This window comes from Arachis stenosperma, chromosome 10 (assembly GCF_014773155.1).
Source record: "Arachis stenosperma cultivar V10309 chromosome 10, arast.V10309.gnm1.PFL2, whole genome shotgun sequence".
In the NCBI taxonomy this organism is placed as follows: domain Eukaryota; kingdom Viridiplantae; phylum Streptophyta; class Magnoliopsida; order Fabales; family Fabaceae; genus Arachis; species Arachis stenosperma.
The window spans coordinates 68,230,041-68,244,161 of record NC_080386.1 but is presented as its reverse complement, the minus strand read 5'-3'; the positions used below and the strand labels follow the sequence as shown (position 1 = coordinate 68,244,161).

At 41.0% G+C, this 14,121-nt stretch overlaps 1 non-coding gene across 1 annotated transcript; it reads right to left on the bottom strand.

The window, feature by feature from the left end:
- Window positions 1-4,045: 4,045 nt before the first annotated feature.
- Window positions 4,046-4,153, bottom strand: LOC130959251 (small nucleolar RNA R71). The gene has a single exon (XR_009078344.1). It is a non-coding gene; the product is annotated as a small nucleolar RNA R71 (small nucleolar RNA).
- Between the last annotated feature and the right edge of the window lie 9,968 nt (window positions 4,154-14,121).

The window sequence follows — 14,121 nt, the reverse complement described above, 5'->3', positions numbered from 1 at the left end:
CTTGTCGTTTATCCATTGTACATTCAACACACAGATTTCATTGAGGATTTCATCAAATCCTAGGTTTTGTTGCTTCATTCTTTCCTCATAGCTCCAGGTGGAGTTTGTCCGCTTCACCATTAGCATCTTCTCTATGTTGGTGTTCCTATAATTGATGAGCGGATAATTTGTATGCTTTTTGGCATTGTTTTTAGTATGTTTTTAGTGTGATCTAGTTAGTTTTTAGTATATTTTTATTAGTTTTTAATTAAAATTCACTTTTCTGGACTTTACTATGAGTTTGTGTGTTTTTCTGTGATTTCAGATATTTTCTGGCTGAAATTGAGGGATCTGAGCAAAAATCTGATCCAGAGACTCAAAAGGACTGCAGATGCTGTTAGATTCTGACCTCCCTGCACTCGAAGTGGATTTTCTGGAGCTACAGAAGCCCAATTGGCGCGCGCTCAACGGCGTTGGAAAGTAGACATCCTGGGCTTTCCAGCAATATATGATAGTCCATACTTTGCCCAAGATTTGATGGCCCAAACCGGCGTTCAAAGTCACCTCAAGAAATTCCAGCGTTAAACGCCGGAACTGGCACCTAAATGGGAGTTAAACGCCCAAACTGGCACCAAAGCTGGCGTTTAACTCCAAGGAGAGTCTCTACATGAAAATGCTTCATTGCTCAGCCCAAGCACACACCAAGTGGGCCCGGAAGTGGATTTTTATGTCATTTACCCATCTTTGTACACCTTAGGCTACTAGTTTTCTATAAGTAGGACCTTTTACTATTGTATTTGACATCTGGGTAGCTATCTTTGAGTTTCATGCTATCTTAGATCATTTGGGAGGCTGGCTATTCGGCCATGCCTAGACCCTGTTCTTATGTATTTTCAACGGTGGAGTTTCTACACACCATAGATTAAGGTGTGGAGCTCTGCTGTACCTCGAGTATTAATGCAATTACTATTGTTCTTCTATTCAATTCCGCTTGTTCTTTGTCCAAGATATCACTTGTTCTTCAACTTGATGAATGTGATGATCCGTGACACTCATCATCATTCTCACTTATGATCAAGGTGACTGACAACCACTCTTGTTCTACAAGCAATCAAGGCTTAGTGAATATCTCTTGGATTCCTGATACATGATGCATGGTTGATCGCCTAACAACCGAGTGCTCGCCTGACAAACGAGCCAGCCATTCCGTGAGATCAGAGTCTTTGTGGTATAGGCAAGAACTGATGGCGGCATTCAAGAGAATCCGGAAGGTCTAACCTTGTCTGTGGTATTCTGAGTAGGATTCAATGATTGAATGACTGTGACGTGCTTCAAACTCCTGAGGGTGGGGCGTTAGTGACAGACGCAAAAGAATCACTGGATTCTATTTCGGCCTAATTGAGAACCAACAGATGGATAGCCGTACCGTGACAGGGTGCGTTGAACATTTCCAATGAGAGGATGGGAGGTAGCCACTGACAACGGTGAAACCCTTGCATAAGCTTGCCATGGAAAGGAGTAAGAAGGATTGGATGAAGACTGTAGGAAAGCAGAGAGACGGAAGGGAAGGCATCTTCATTCGCTTATCTGAAGCTCTCACCAATGATATACATAAGTATCTCTATCTTTATCTTTATGCTTTATTCGTTTATCACTATATCCATTTGAGTCTGCCTGGCTGAGATTTACAAGGTGACCATAGCTTGCTTCATACCAACAATCTCCGTGGGATCGACCCTTACTCACGTAAGGTATTACTTGGACGACCCAGTGCACTTGCTGGTTAGTTGTGCGAAGTTGTGTTTATGCCATGGTATTGAGCACCAAGTCTTTGGAGCCATTACCGGGGATTATTTGAGCTGTGAAAAGTATTGATCACAATTTCGTGCACCAAGTTTTTGGCGCCGTTGCCGGGGATTGTCTGTGTATGGACAACTGACGGTTCATCTTGTTGCTTAGATTAGGTATTTATTTTTTTCGAAATTCTTGAAGATGAATTCTAGAGTTTCATGATGATTTGTTGAAATCTGGCTGGCTGAGAAGCCATGTCTAATCTCATTGGACCGAGGTTTCAACTTATCATCACAGAAGCTTGTTGATTTTTTATCAATCTTGCTTTTGGAGCAGTGATCTGCTGAGGCTTGGCTGGCCTTTGGCCATGTCTAGTGTTTTGGACCGAAGCTTTCTTTGAAAGCTTGGCTGGCTGTGAAGCCATGTCAAATTCCTGGACCGGAGTCTTAGACTAGCATTGCACTGATTCCTGGAATTCTCATTAAGAATTTTGATATCTTTTTCCACTTAATTTTCGAAAATCACAAAAAAATTTATAAAAATCATAAAAAAACCAAAAATATTTGATGTTTCTTGCTTGAGTCTAGTGTCTCATCTTAAGTTTGGTGTCAATTGCATACATTCATTCATGTGTCTTAAGGATCTTCAAGTAATTCTTGATGATTTCTTACTCTGATCTTTGAATTCTTTTGACTTGAGTGTCTATGTGTCTCATATAGTGTCAGTAGTATACAAACTGCTAAGTTTGGTGTCTTGCATGCATTGTTATTTGATTCTTGTTGCATTTTGATTATTAAAAATCCAAAAATATTTTTAATTTGTGTCTTTTCAAGTCAATAATACAAAGAATTGAAGATTCAGAACATACTGCAGAGGAATTATACAGAAAAAGCTGGGCGTTCAAAACGCCCAGTGAAGAAGGACAGACTGGCGTTTAAACGCCAGCCAGGGTACCTGGTTGGGCGTTTAACGCCCAAAAAGGTAGCATTTTGGGCGTTAAACGCCAGAATGGATACCATTCTGGGCGTTTAACGCCAGGATGGCACAAGGGGGAAGATTTTGTTTTTCAAATCAAATTTTTTTCAAGTTTTCAAAGTTTTTCAAAATCAAATCTTTTTCAAATCATATCTTTTCAATCAAATGTTTTCAAAATCAATTTCTTTCCTTTTTTTCAAAGATACTTACTAACAATTAATGATTTGATTGAACATTTCAAGTATATTGCCTTTTCTGTTGAGAAAGGTTTAATGTTTGAATCATATCTTTTCTTGTTAGGCAAGTCATTAATTTTCAAAATCAAATCTTTTAAAAATTGTTTTCAAAACATATCTTTTAAAATTGTTTTCAAATCAAATCTTTTCAATCATATCTTTTCAATCACATCTTTTTCAAAATAAGTTTTCAATCAAATCTTTTTTAACTTCTAATTTCAAAATCTTTTTCAAAAATCACTTGATTTCTTTTCCACTTTGAATTTTCGAAAATTATCAATCAATCTTTCAAAATATTTTTGACATCTTTTTAATTAATTTTCGAAAATTCTCTTCCCTTCCTCCCACATCCTTCTATTTATGGAGTACTACTCCTTCTTAATGCACAATTCGAACTCTATCTAATCAAGTTCGAATTCTTCTACCTTCTTTCTTCTATTTTTCTTTTCCTCTGACACCTCAAGGAATCTCTATACTGTGACATAGAGGATTCCATATTTTCTTGTTCTCTTCTCTTTCATATGAGCAGGAGCAGAGACAAAGGCATTCTTGTTGAAGCTGACCCTGAACCTAAAAGGACCTTGAAGCGGAAGCTAAGAGAAGCTAAGGCACAACTCTCTGTTGAGGACCTGACCGAATTCTTCAAAGAAGAAGAACCCATGGCAGCCCAAAACAACAACAATGCCAACAATGCAAGGAAGGTGCTGGGTGACTTTACTGCACCTACTCCCGACTTCTATGGGAGAAGCATCTCTATCCCTGCCATTGGAGCAAACAACTTTGAGCTTAAGCCTCAGTTAGTTTCTCTAATGCAACAGAATTGCAAGTTCCATGGACTTCCAATAGAAGATCCTCACCAGTTTTTAGCTGAGTTCTTGCAAATCTGGGACACAGTCAAGACTAATGGGGTTGACCCTGAGGTCTACAGACTGATGCTATTCCCTTTTGCTGTAAGAGACAGAGCTAGAATATGGTTGGACTCACAACCTAAAGACAGCCTGGACTCTTGGGAAAAGCTAGTCAATGCCTTCTTGGCAAAGTTCTTTCCACCTCAAAAATGGAGTAAGCTTAGAGTGGAAGTCCAAACCTTCAGACAGAAGGATGGAGAATCCCTCTATGAAGCTTGGGAAAGATACAAACAATTAATCAGAAAGTGTCCCTCAGACATGCTTTCTGAATGGAGCATCATAGGTATTTTCTATGATGGTCTCTCTGAACTATCCAAGATGTCTTTGGATAGCTCTGCTGGAGGATCTCTTCATCTGAAGAAGACGCCTACAGAAGCTCAAGAGCTCATTGAAATGGTTGCAAATAACCAATTCATGTACACTTCTGAAAGGAATCCTGTGAACAATGGGACTAGTCAGAAGAAAGGAGTTCTTGAGATTGACACTCTGAATGCCATACTGGCTCAGAACAAGATATTGACTCAACAAGTCAATTTGATTTCTCAAAGTCTGTCTGGAATGCAAAATGCACCTGGCAGTACTAAGGAAGCTTCATCTGAAGAAGAAGCCTATGATCCTGAGAACCCTTCAATGGAAGAGGTGAATTACCTAGGAGAACCCTATGGAAACACCTATAATTCTTCATGGAGAAATCACCCAAATTTCTCATGGAAGAATCAAGAGAGACCTCAACAAGGTTTCAATAACAATAATGGTGGAAGAAACAGGTTTAGCAATGGCAAACCTTTTCCATCATCTTCTCAGCAATAGACAGAGAATTCTAAGCAGAACCCCTCTGACTTAGCAACCATGGTCTCTGATCTAATCAAAACCACTCAAAGTTTCATGACTGAAACAAGGTCCTCCATTAGGAATTTGGAGGCACAAGTGGGACAGCTGAGCAAGAAAGTTACTGAACTCCCTCCTAGTACTCTCCCAAGTAATACAGAAGAAAATCCAAAAGGAGAGTGCAAGGCCATCAACATGGCCGAATTTGGAGAGGAGGGAGAGGAAGTGAACGCCACTGAGGAAGACCTCAATGGGCGTGCACCAACCTCCTCTGAGTTCCCTAATGAGGAACCATGGGAATCTGAGGGTCAAAATGAGACCATAGAGATTCCATTGGACTTACTTCTGCCCTTCATGAGCTCTGATGAGTATTCTTCCTCTGAAGAGGATGAGTATGTCACTGAAGAGCAAGTTGCTAAATACCTTGGAGCAATCATGAAGCTAAATGACAAGTTATATGGAAATGAGACTTGGGAAGATGAACCTCCTTTGCTCACCAAAGAACTGGATGACTTGTCTAGGCAGAAATTACCTCAAAAGAAACAAGATCCTGGGAAGTTTTCAATACCTTGTACCATAGGCACCATGACCTTCAAGAAGGCTCTGTGTGACTTAGGGTCAAGTGTGAACCTCATGCCTCTCTCTGTAATAGAGAAGCTAGGGATCTTTGAGGTACAAGCTGCAAGAATCTCACTAGAGATGGCAGACAACTCAAGAAAACAAGCTCATGGACTTGTAGAGAATGTTCTGGTAAAAGTTGAAGACCATTACATCCCTATTGATTTCATAGTCCTAGAGACTGGGAAGTGCATGGATGAATCTATCATCCTTGGCAGACCCTTCCTAGCCACAGCAAAGGCTGTGATTGATGTTGATGGAGGTGAACTGATCATTCAAGTGAATGAAAAATCCTATGTGTTTAAGGCTCAAGGATATCCCTCTATCACCATGGAGAGGAAGCATGAAGAGCTTCTCTCAATTCAGAGTCAAACAAAGCCCCCACAGTCAAACTCTAAGTTTGGTGTTGGGAGGCCACAACCAAACTCTAAGTTTGGTGTTGAACCCCCACATTCAAACTCTAAGTTTGGTGTTGGGAGGTTCCAACATTGCTCTGAGTATCTGTGAGGCTCCATGAGAGCCCTCTGTCAAGCTATTGACATTAAAGAAGCGCTTGTTGGGAGGCAACCCAATGATTATATTTTATATATTTTCTTTTGTTATTTTAAGTTTTTTGTAGGTTGATGATCATAAGAAGTCACAAAATCCATTGAAAAAGCAAAAACAAAATGAAAAACAGGAAGAAAAATAGCACACCCTGGAGGAAGAATTCACTGGCGTTTAAACGCCAGTGAGACTAGTAGTTGGGCGTTTAACGCCCAGTCTGGCACCATTCTGGGCGTTTAACGCCAGAAAGAGGCACCAGACTGGCGTTAAACGCCAGAAAAGGGCAAGAACCTGGCGTTAAACGCCAGGAATGGGCACCAGCCCGGCGTTTAACGCCAGAAATGGCTCAAAACGTGATTTTGAGCAACATTTGGTGCAGGGATGACTTTTCCTTGACACCACAGGATCCCCACCAACCCCACCACTCTCTCTCTCTTCTTCACCCATTCACCAATCACCTCAATACCTCTTCCCCAAAAACCCCTCACCTATCAAATCCCATCGTTCTCTTCACCACTCACCTCCATCCTTCATAAAACCCCACCAACCTCACCCTTCAAATTCAAACCACTTTCCCTCCCAAACCCACCCATAATGGCCGAACCCCATCTCCCCTCTCTCCTATAAATCCCCTTCTTCAATCCTTCATTTTCACATAACCTAAACACCACTTCTCACCCTCCTTGGCCGAATACATAAGCCATCTCCTTCTTCCTTATTTCTTCTTCTTCTACTCTCTTCTTTCTTCTTTTGCTCGAGGACGAGCAAACCTTTTAAGTTTGGTGTGGTAAAAGCGTTGCTTTTTCGTTTTCCATAACCATTTATGGCATCCAAGGCCGGAGAAACCTCTAGAAAGAGGAAAGGGAAGGCAAAAGCTTCCACCTCCGAGTCATGGGAGATGGATAGATTCATCTCAAGGGTGCATCAAGACCACTTCTATGAAGTTGTGGCCTTGAAGAAGGTGATCCCCGAGGTCCCCTTTTCACTCAAAAAGGGTGAATATCCGGAGATCCGCCATGAGATCCGAAGAAGAGGTTGGGAAGTGCTTACCAACCCCATTCAACAAGTCGGAATCTTGATGGTTTAAGAGTTCTATGCCAATGCATGGATCACCAAGAACCATGATCAAAGTGTGAACCCGGATCCAAAGAATTATCTTACTATGGTTCGGGGGAAATACTTGGATTTTAGTCCGGAAAATGTAAGGTTAGCATTCAACTTGCCCATGATGCAAGAAGATGAACATCCTTACACTAGAAGGGTCAACTTTGATCAAAGGTTGGACCAAGTCCTCACAGTCATATGTGAAGAGGGCGCACAATGGAAGAGAGATTCAAGAGGGAAGCCGGTTCAATTGAGAAGGCATGACCTCAAACCCGTGGCTAGAGGATGGTTAGAGTTCATTCAATGCTCAATCATTCCTACTAGCAACCGGTCCGAAGTTACTCTAGACCGGGCCATCATGATTCATAGCATCATGATTGGAGAAGAAGTGGAAGTTCATGAGGTCATAGCCCAAGAACTCTACAAGGTGGCGGAGAAGTCTTCCACCTTGGCAAGGTTAGCCTTTCCTCATCTCATTTGTCACCTCTGTTATTCAGTTGGAGTTGACATAGAAGGAGATGTCCCCATTGATGAGGACAAGCCCATCACCAAGAAAAGGATGGAGCAAACAAGAGACCCCTCTCATCATGAGATCCCTGAGATACCTCAAGGGATGCACTTTCCTCCACAAGACTATTGGGAGCAACTAAACACCTCCCTAGGAGAATTGAGTTCCAACATGGGACAACTAAGGGTGGAGCACCAAGAACACTCCATTCTCCTCCATGAAATTAGAAAAGATCAAAGAATCATAAGAGAGGAGCAACAAAGACAAGGAAGAGACATTGAGGAGCTCAAGCACTCCATAAGACCTTCAAGAGGAAGAACAAGCCGCCATCACTAAGGTGGACCCGTTCTTTAATCTCCTTGTTCTTTAAACTTCTGTTTTTCGAATTCTATGCTTATGGTTATCTATGTTTGTTTCTTGTGATCATTAGTATCTTAGTGTCTATGCCTTAAAGTTATGAATGTCCTATGAATCCATCACCTTTCTTAGAGATTGTTCTTAATTGAAAAAGAAAAGAATTGCATGAATTTTGAATTTTATAACAGTTTAATTATTTTGATGTGGTGGCAACACTTTTGTTCTCTGAATGTATGCTTGAACAGTGCATATGTCTTTTGAATTTGTGGTTCATGGATGTTGGCTCTTGAAAGAATGATGAAAAAGGAGACATGTTACTGAGGATCTGAGAAATCATAAAAATGATTCTTGAAGCAAGAAAAAGCAGTGAACACAAAAAAAAAAAATCGAAAAAAAAAGAGAAGAAAAAAAAAAGGAAAGCAAAAGAAAGAAATAAAGTTGTGATCCAAGGCAATAAGAGTGTGCTTAAGAACCCTGGACACCTCTAATTGGGGACTTTAGCAAAGCTGAGTCACAATCTGAAAAGGTTCACCCAATTATGTGTCTGTGGCATGTATGTATCCGGTGGTAATACTGGAAGACAGAGTGCTTTGGGCCACAGCCAAGACTCAATAAGTAGCTGTGTTCAAGAATCATCATACTTAACTAGGAGAATCAATAACACTATCTGGATTCTGAGTTCCTAAAGAAGCCAATCATTCTGAATTCCAAAGGATAGAGTGAGATGCCAAAACTATTCAGAGGCAAAAAGCTAAAAGCCCCGCTCATCTAATTAATACTGATCTTCATAGATGTTTTTGGAGTTCATTGCATATTCTCTTCTTTTTATCTTATTTGATCTTCAGTTCTTGGGGACAAGCAACAATTTAAGTTTGGTGTTGTGATGAGCGGATAATTTGTACGCTTTTTGGCATTGTTTTTAGTATGTTTTTAGTGTGATCTAGTTAGTTTTTAGTATATTTTTATTAGTTTTTAATTAAAATTCACTTTTCTGGACTTTACTATGAGTTTGTGTGTTTTTTTGTGATTTCAGGTATTTTCTGGCTGAAATTGAGGGATCTGAGCAAAAATCTGATCCAGAGACTCAAAAGGACTGCAGATGCTGTTGGATTCTGACCTCCCTGCACTCGAAGTGGATTTTCTGGAGCTACAGAAGCCCAATTGGCGGGCTCTCAACGGCGTTGGAAAGTAGACATCCTGGGCTTTCCAGCAATATATGATAGTCCATACTTTGCCCAAGATTTGATGGCCCAAACCGGCGTTCAAAGTCACCTCAAGAAATTCCAGCGTTAAACGCCGGAACTGGCACCTAAATGGGAGTTAAACGCCCAAACTGGCACCAAAGCTGGCGTTTAACTCCAAGGAGAGTCTCTACACGAAAATGCTTCATTGCTCAGCCCAAGCACACACCAAGTGGGCCCGGAAGTGGATTTTTATGTCATTTACCCATCTTTGTACACCTTAGGCTACTAGTTTTCTATAAGTAGGACCTTTTACTATTGTATTTGACATCTGGGTAGCTATCTTTGAGTTTCATACTATCTTAGATCATTTGGGAGGCTGGCCATTCGGCCATGCCTAGACCCTGTTCTTATGTATTTTCAACGGTGGAGTTTCTACACACCATAGATTAAGGTGTGGAGCTCTGCTGTACCTCGAGTATTAATGCAATTACTATTGTTCTTCTATTCAATTCCGCTTGTTCTTTGTCCAAGATATCACTTGTTCTTCAACTTGATGAATGTGATGATCCGTGACACTCATCATCATTCTCACTTATGATCAAGGTGACTGACAACCACTCTTGTTCTACAAGCAATCAAGGCTTAGTGAATATCTCTTGGATTCCTGATACATGATGCATGGTTGATTGCCTGACAACCGAGTGCTCGCCTGACAAACGAGCCAGCCATTCCGTGAGATCAGAGTCTTCGTGGTATAGGCAAGAACTGATGGCGGCATTCAAGAGAATTCGGAAGGTCTAACCTTGTCTGTGCTATTCTGAGTAGGATTCAATGATTGAATGACTGTGACGTGCTTCAAACTCCTGAGGGCGGGGCGTTAGTGACAGACGCAAAAGAATCACTGGATTCTATTCCGGCCTGATTGAGAACCGACAGATGGATAGCCGTGCCGTGACAGGGTGCGTTGAACATTTCCAATGAGAGGATGGGAGGTAGCCACTGACAACGGTGAAACCCTTGCATAAGCTTGCCATGGAAAGGAGTAAGAAGGATTGGATGAAGACTGTAGGAAAGCAGAGAGACGGAAGGGAAGGCATCTTCATTCGCTTATCTGAAGCTCTCACCAATGATATACATAAGTATCTATATCTTTATCTTTATGCTTTATTCGTTTATCACTATATCCATTTGAGTCTGCCTGACTGAGATTTACAAGGTGACCATAGCTTGCTTCATACCAACAATCTCCGTGGGATCGACCCTTACTCACGTAAGGTATTACTTGGACGACCCAGTGCACTTGCTGGTTAGTTGTGCGAAGTTGTGTTTATGCCATGGTATTGAGCACCAAGTCTTTGGAGCCATTACCGGGGATTATTTGAGCTGTGAAAAGTATTGATCACAATTTCGTGCACCAATAATCAATGGACTTCCCCCTCACATAGCTAAGATAGCCATAGGGTTGTCCTAGCTGAGGCACAATATTGGCATAGAACTCTCTCACCAAGCATTCTACCACCTTTCTTGGTGGGTTGCACAAGAGTGCCTAGCCTCTATTGTTTATCTCCCTGTTGATCTCAGGGTGCTCGTTTCTCCCCAGCTGGAAACCAACCTCTGGGATGATTTGCCTCTCACTCACCCAACCATAAAACTGGTTTTGGTTAAATGAGGAGAGGAACTTGTGCACATTGAAACCTGAACTTGAGGATCCAGAGATTGGTTCCTTAGTCTTTCTTTTCTTTGATGCTGAAGCTTTTGGTTGTGCCATTGGGTTGAGAGAGGGTGTTTGATGGTTTAAAGAAAGTTGGGGAATGTTGCAAGAGAATGCAAGCAAAACAAAATTTTTTTCCAACACCAAACTTAGAACTTGATTGTCCCAATCAAGAAAAGCAAAAAAAATAGGGAAAGAAAGGTAAGGGAAAGAGCAAAGAGATGAGAAGAAGGAAGGAATTGTCTGAGTTCTTTTCATGGGTGAATTGGGGTTTGAAGTGGGAGGAAAGGTGGGAAAGTGAGGGGCTTTTATAGGGGGTGGGAAGTGTGGTATGAATGGTGGGAAGTAAAGTAATTCAATGTTTTCCCACTTGGGAAGTGACGCTTAGCGTGGGAAGAGGCACTAACCTTTATCCCACTTTGCTTCCTGCACGTGTTGAGTTCCAAAGTGCAAGTACACTTTGACTTCTTTGCTTTATGAGCTATCAATCATGTGGGCCCCTTTCTCTCTCCTGAAAATAAAACTAAAACCCCATCAGTAATGACAAAAGAATCCTCCATATTCCTTTCTAATATAAGTGAATGAATTTGCAACTGATAAGTGTCCTTTGGAACACCAGACTTAATCCCATTGCATCATAATAAATTGGGTTCATCATTGGGTTTTAAATGTGTTCATAAAGGTAAAATAATTCCAATCCTTTCATATCCTTTTGCTTCTAACCTCTTCTGAACACAATTAAACCACGTTCATGCTCTCACCAATATATTAAATGCTTTCAAATTGAGTAGTATTGGGCTTGCTTGGGTGATCCTTGTATGGTGGTGGCCACACCAAACTTAATTTCTTAGCTTACTCTTAAAAATTAATTTATCCAAATGGTTGTAAGCCTAGATTAAGTGGCTAAGTGGCCACACTAAACTTAGCTTTTTAGCTACTTCTCAGCCCAATCACTCATCATCAGTAAATGTATTCATCAAATTGCATTTCCAGAATAGAAGAAAACAGAATGTAAGGGTCTCCTAACTACCAAAACTGACATTAGACTTCCTAATCTACCACCTACAATCTACTTCTAGAAGGCAATGAAACACCAATTTTTAACTGAAACTCAAACTACCTAGATTGACAAATTTTAACTACTTCTAAGAAAGCAATAAACCAAAAGGATATAAAGTGTTGGGGTGCCTCCCAACTAGCGCTTCTTTATCGTCACTAGCTTGACGTTCTTCCTTTCTTAGCTGAGGTTGTAGCTCACTCTCCTCTCATCCAGTGAGTCCCTTAGGTAATGCTTGAGTCTATGGCCATTTACAATGAAGGTGCTTTGTGTTTTGTCCTCCATAAGCTCTACATGGCCATAGGGGAACACCTTGAGGATGGTGAAGGGTCCTGACCATCGACACTTAAGCTTCCCAGGGAAGAACTTGAGTCTTGAATTGTATAGCAGCACCTTTTGTCCTTCAGTGAACTCCCTCCTTGCTATCTTCTGATCATGCCACCTTTTTGTGTTCTCTTTGTAGATCTTTGCATTCTCATATGCTTGATTCTTAAACTCCTCCAGCTCATTGAGTTGCATTAGTCTCCTTTCTCTAGCAGCTTGATCATCAAAGTTTAGCATTTTTAGAGACCAGAATGCTCTATGTTCAAGCTCAACTGGTAAGTGGCAAGCCTTGCCAAATATCAATTGGTATGGAGACATCCCAATGGGTGTTTTGAAGGCTGTCTAGTAGACCCATAGTACATCATCCAGCTTCTTAGATCAATCCTTTCTTGAGTTTCCAACAGTTTTTTCAAGAATTCTTTTGTGCTCCCTATTTGAAATCTCTGCTTGCCCGTTGGTCTGTGGGTGGTATGGAGTTGTCACCTTGTGCTTGACTCCATATCTGAGAAGGAATGTCTCAAGTTGCTTGTTGCAGAAGTGTGTACCTCTATCACTAATGAGGGCTCTAGGAACTCAAAATCTGCTGAAGATGTTCCTTCTCAAGAAGCTTATTACAACCTTGTTATCATTTGTTGCAGTGGCTATGGCTTCTACCCACTTTGACACATAATCTACAGCCACCAATATATAACTATTTGAGTAGGAGGATGGGAAAGGTCCAATAAAATCAATTTCCCACACATCAAACAATTCTAACTCCATTATAAACCTCTGTGGCATCTCATTTTTCTTGGGTAGATTGCCAGCCCTATGGCATTTATCACACCTTGACACGAAGTCCTTTGCATCCTTGAAAATGGTTGGCCAGTAGAATCCACATTGTAGCACCTTGGCTGCAGTTCTTTCCCCACTAAAATGGCCTCCATATGCAGATCCATGACACTGCCAAAGCACTTCTTGCCCTTCCTCATGGGAAACACACCTTCTCAAGATTTCATCAACACACTTTTTGAACAAATAGGGCTCATCCTAGGTGTAGTGTTTAGCATCTTTGATTAGCTTTTTCCTCATGTGTTTGTTGATGTTGGTTAGTAGTTCCCCAATAGCCTTGAAGTTAGCTATGTCTGCAAACTAAGGGGCTACTTGGATCATCATGAACTGCTCATCAGGGAAGCTCTCATTCACTGCAAATTGGTGTCTCTTCTTCTTCTTGTGGAATCCTTAAGAGGTGGTCAGCCACTTTGTTCTCTGCTCCACTCTTATCTTTAATTTCAATGTCAAACTCTTGGAGTAGCAGGATCCATCTTATTAGTCTGGGCTTTGACTCTTGTTTGGTGAGCAAGTATTTGAGTGCTGCATGATCAGTGAATACAATTACTTTAGAGCCAATAAGATATGATCTAAATTTATCAAAAGCAAAGACAATGGCAAGTAATTCCTTCTCTGTGGTGGTATAGTTCCTTTGATTCTCATTAAGGACCTTGCTAGCATAGTAAATGACATGCACCAATTTATCCTTCCTCTATCCTAAAACAGCCCCTACAGCAAAATCTTATGCATCACACATCAACTTGAAAGGCAAATCCCAGCATGGTGGTGCTATGATAGGCGTAGAGGAGAGTTTGTTCTTAAGTTCTTTAAAGGCTAGCATGCATTCATTATCAAAAACAAAAGGTACATTAGAGACAAGTAGGTTGCTCAAAGGTTTGGCAAACTTGGAGAAATCTCTAATGAACCTCCTATAGAAGCCAGCATGTCCTAGAAAACTTCTAATTGCTTTGACATTGCAAGGTGGGGGTAACTTTTCACTCACTTCCACCTTAGCCTTGTCCACCTCTATGCCCATTTTTGAGATCTTATGACCAAAAACCACCCCCTCTGTAACCATGAAATGACATTTCTCCCAATTCAAGACAAGGTTTGTTTATTGGCATCTCTTTAGCACCAAGGCTAAGTGGTGCAAGTAGTTAGAATATGAGTTACCAAATACAGAGA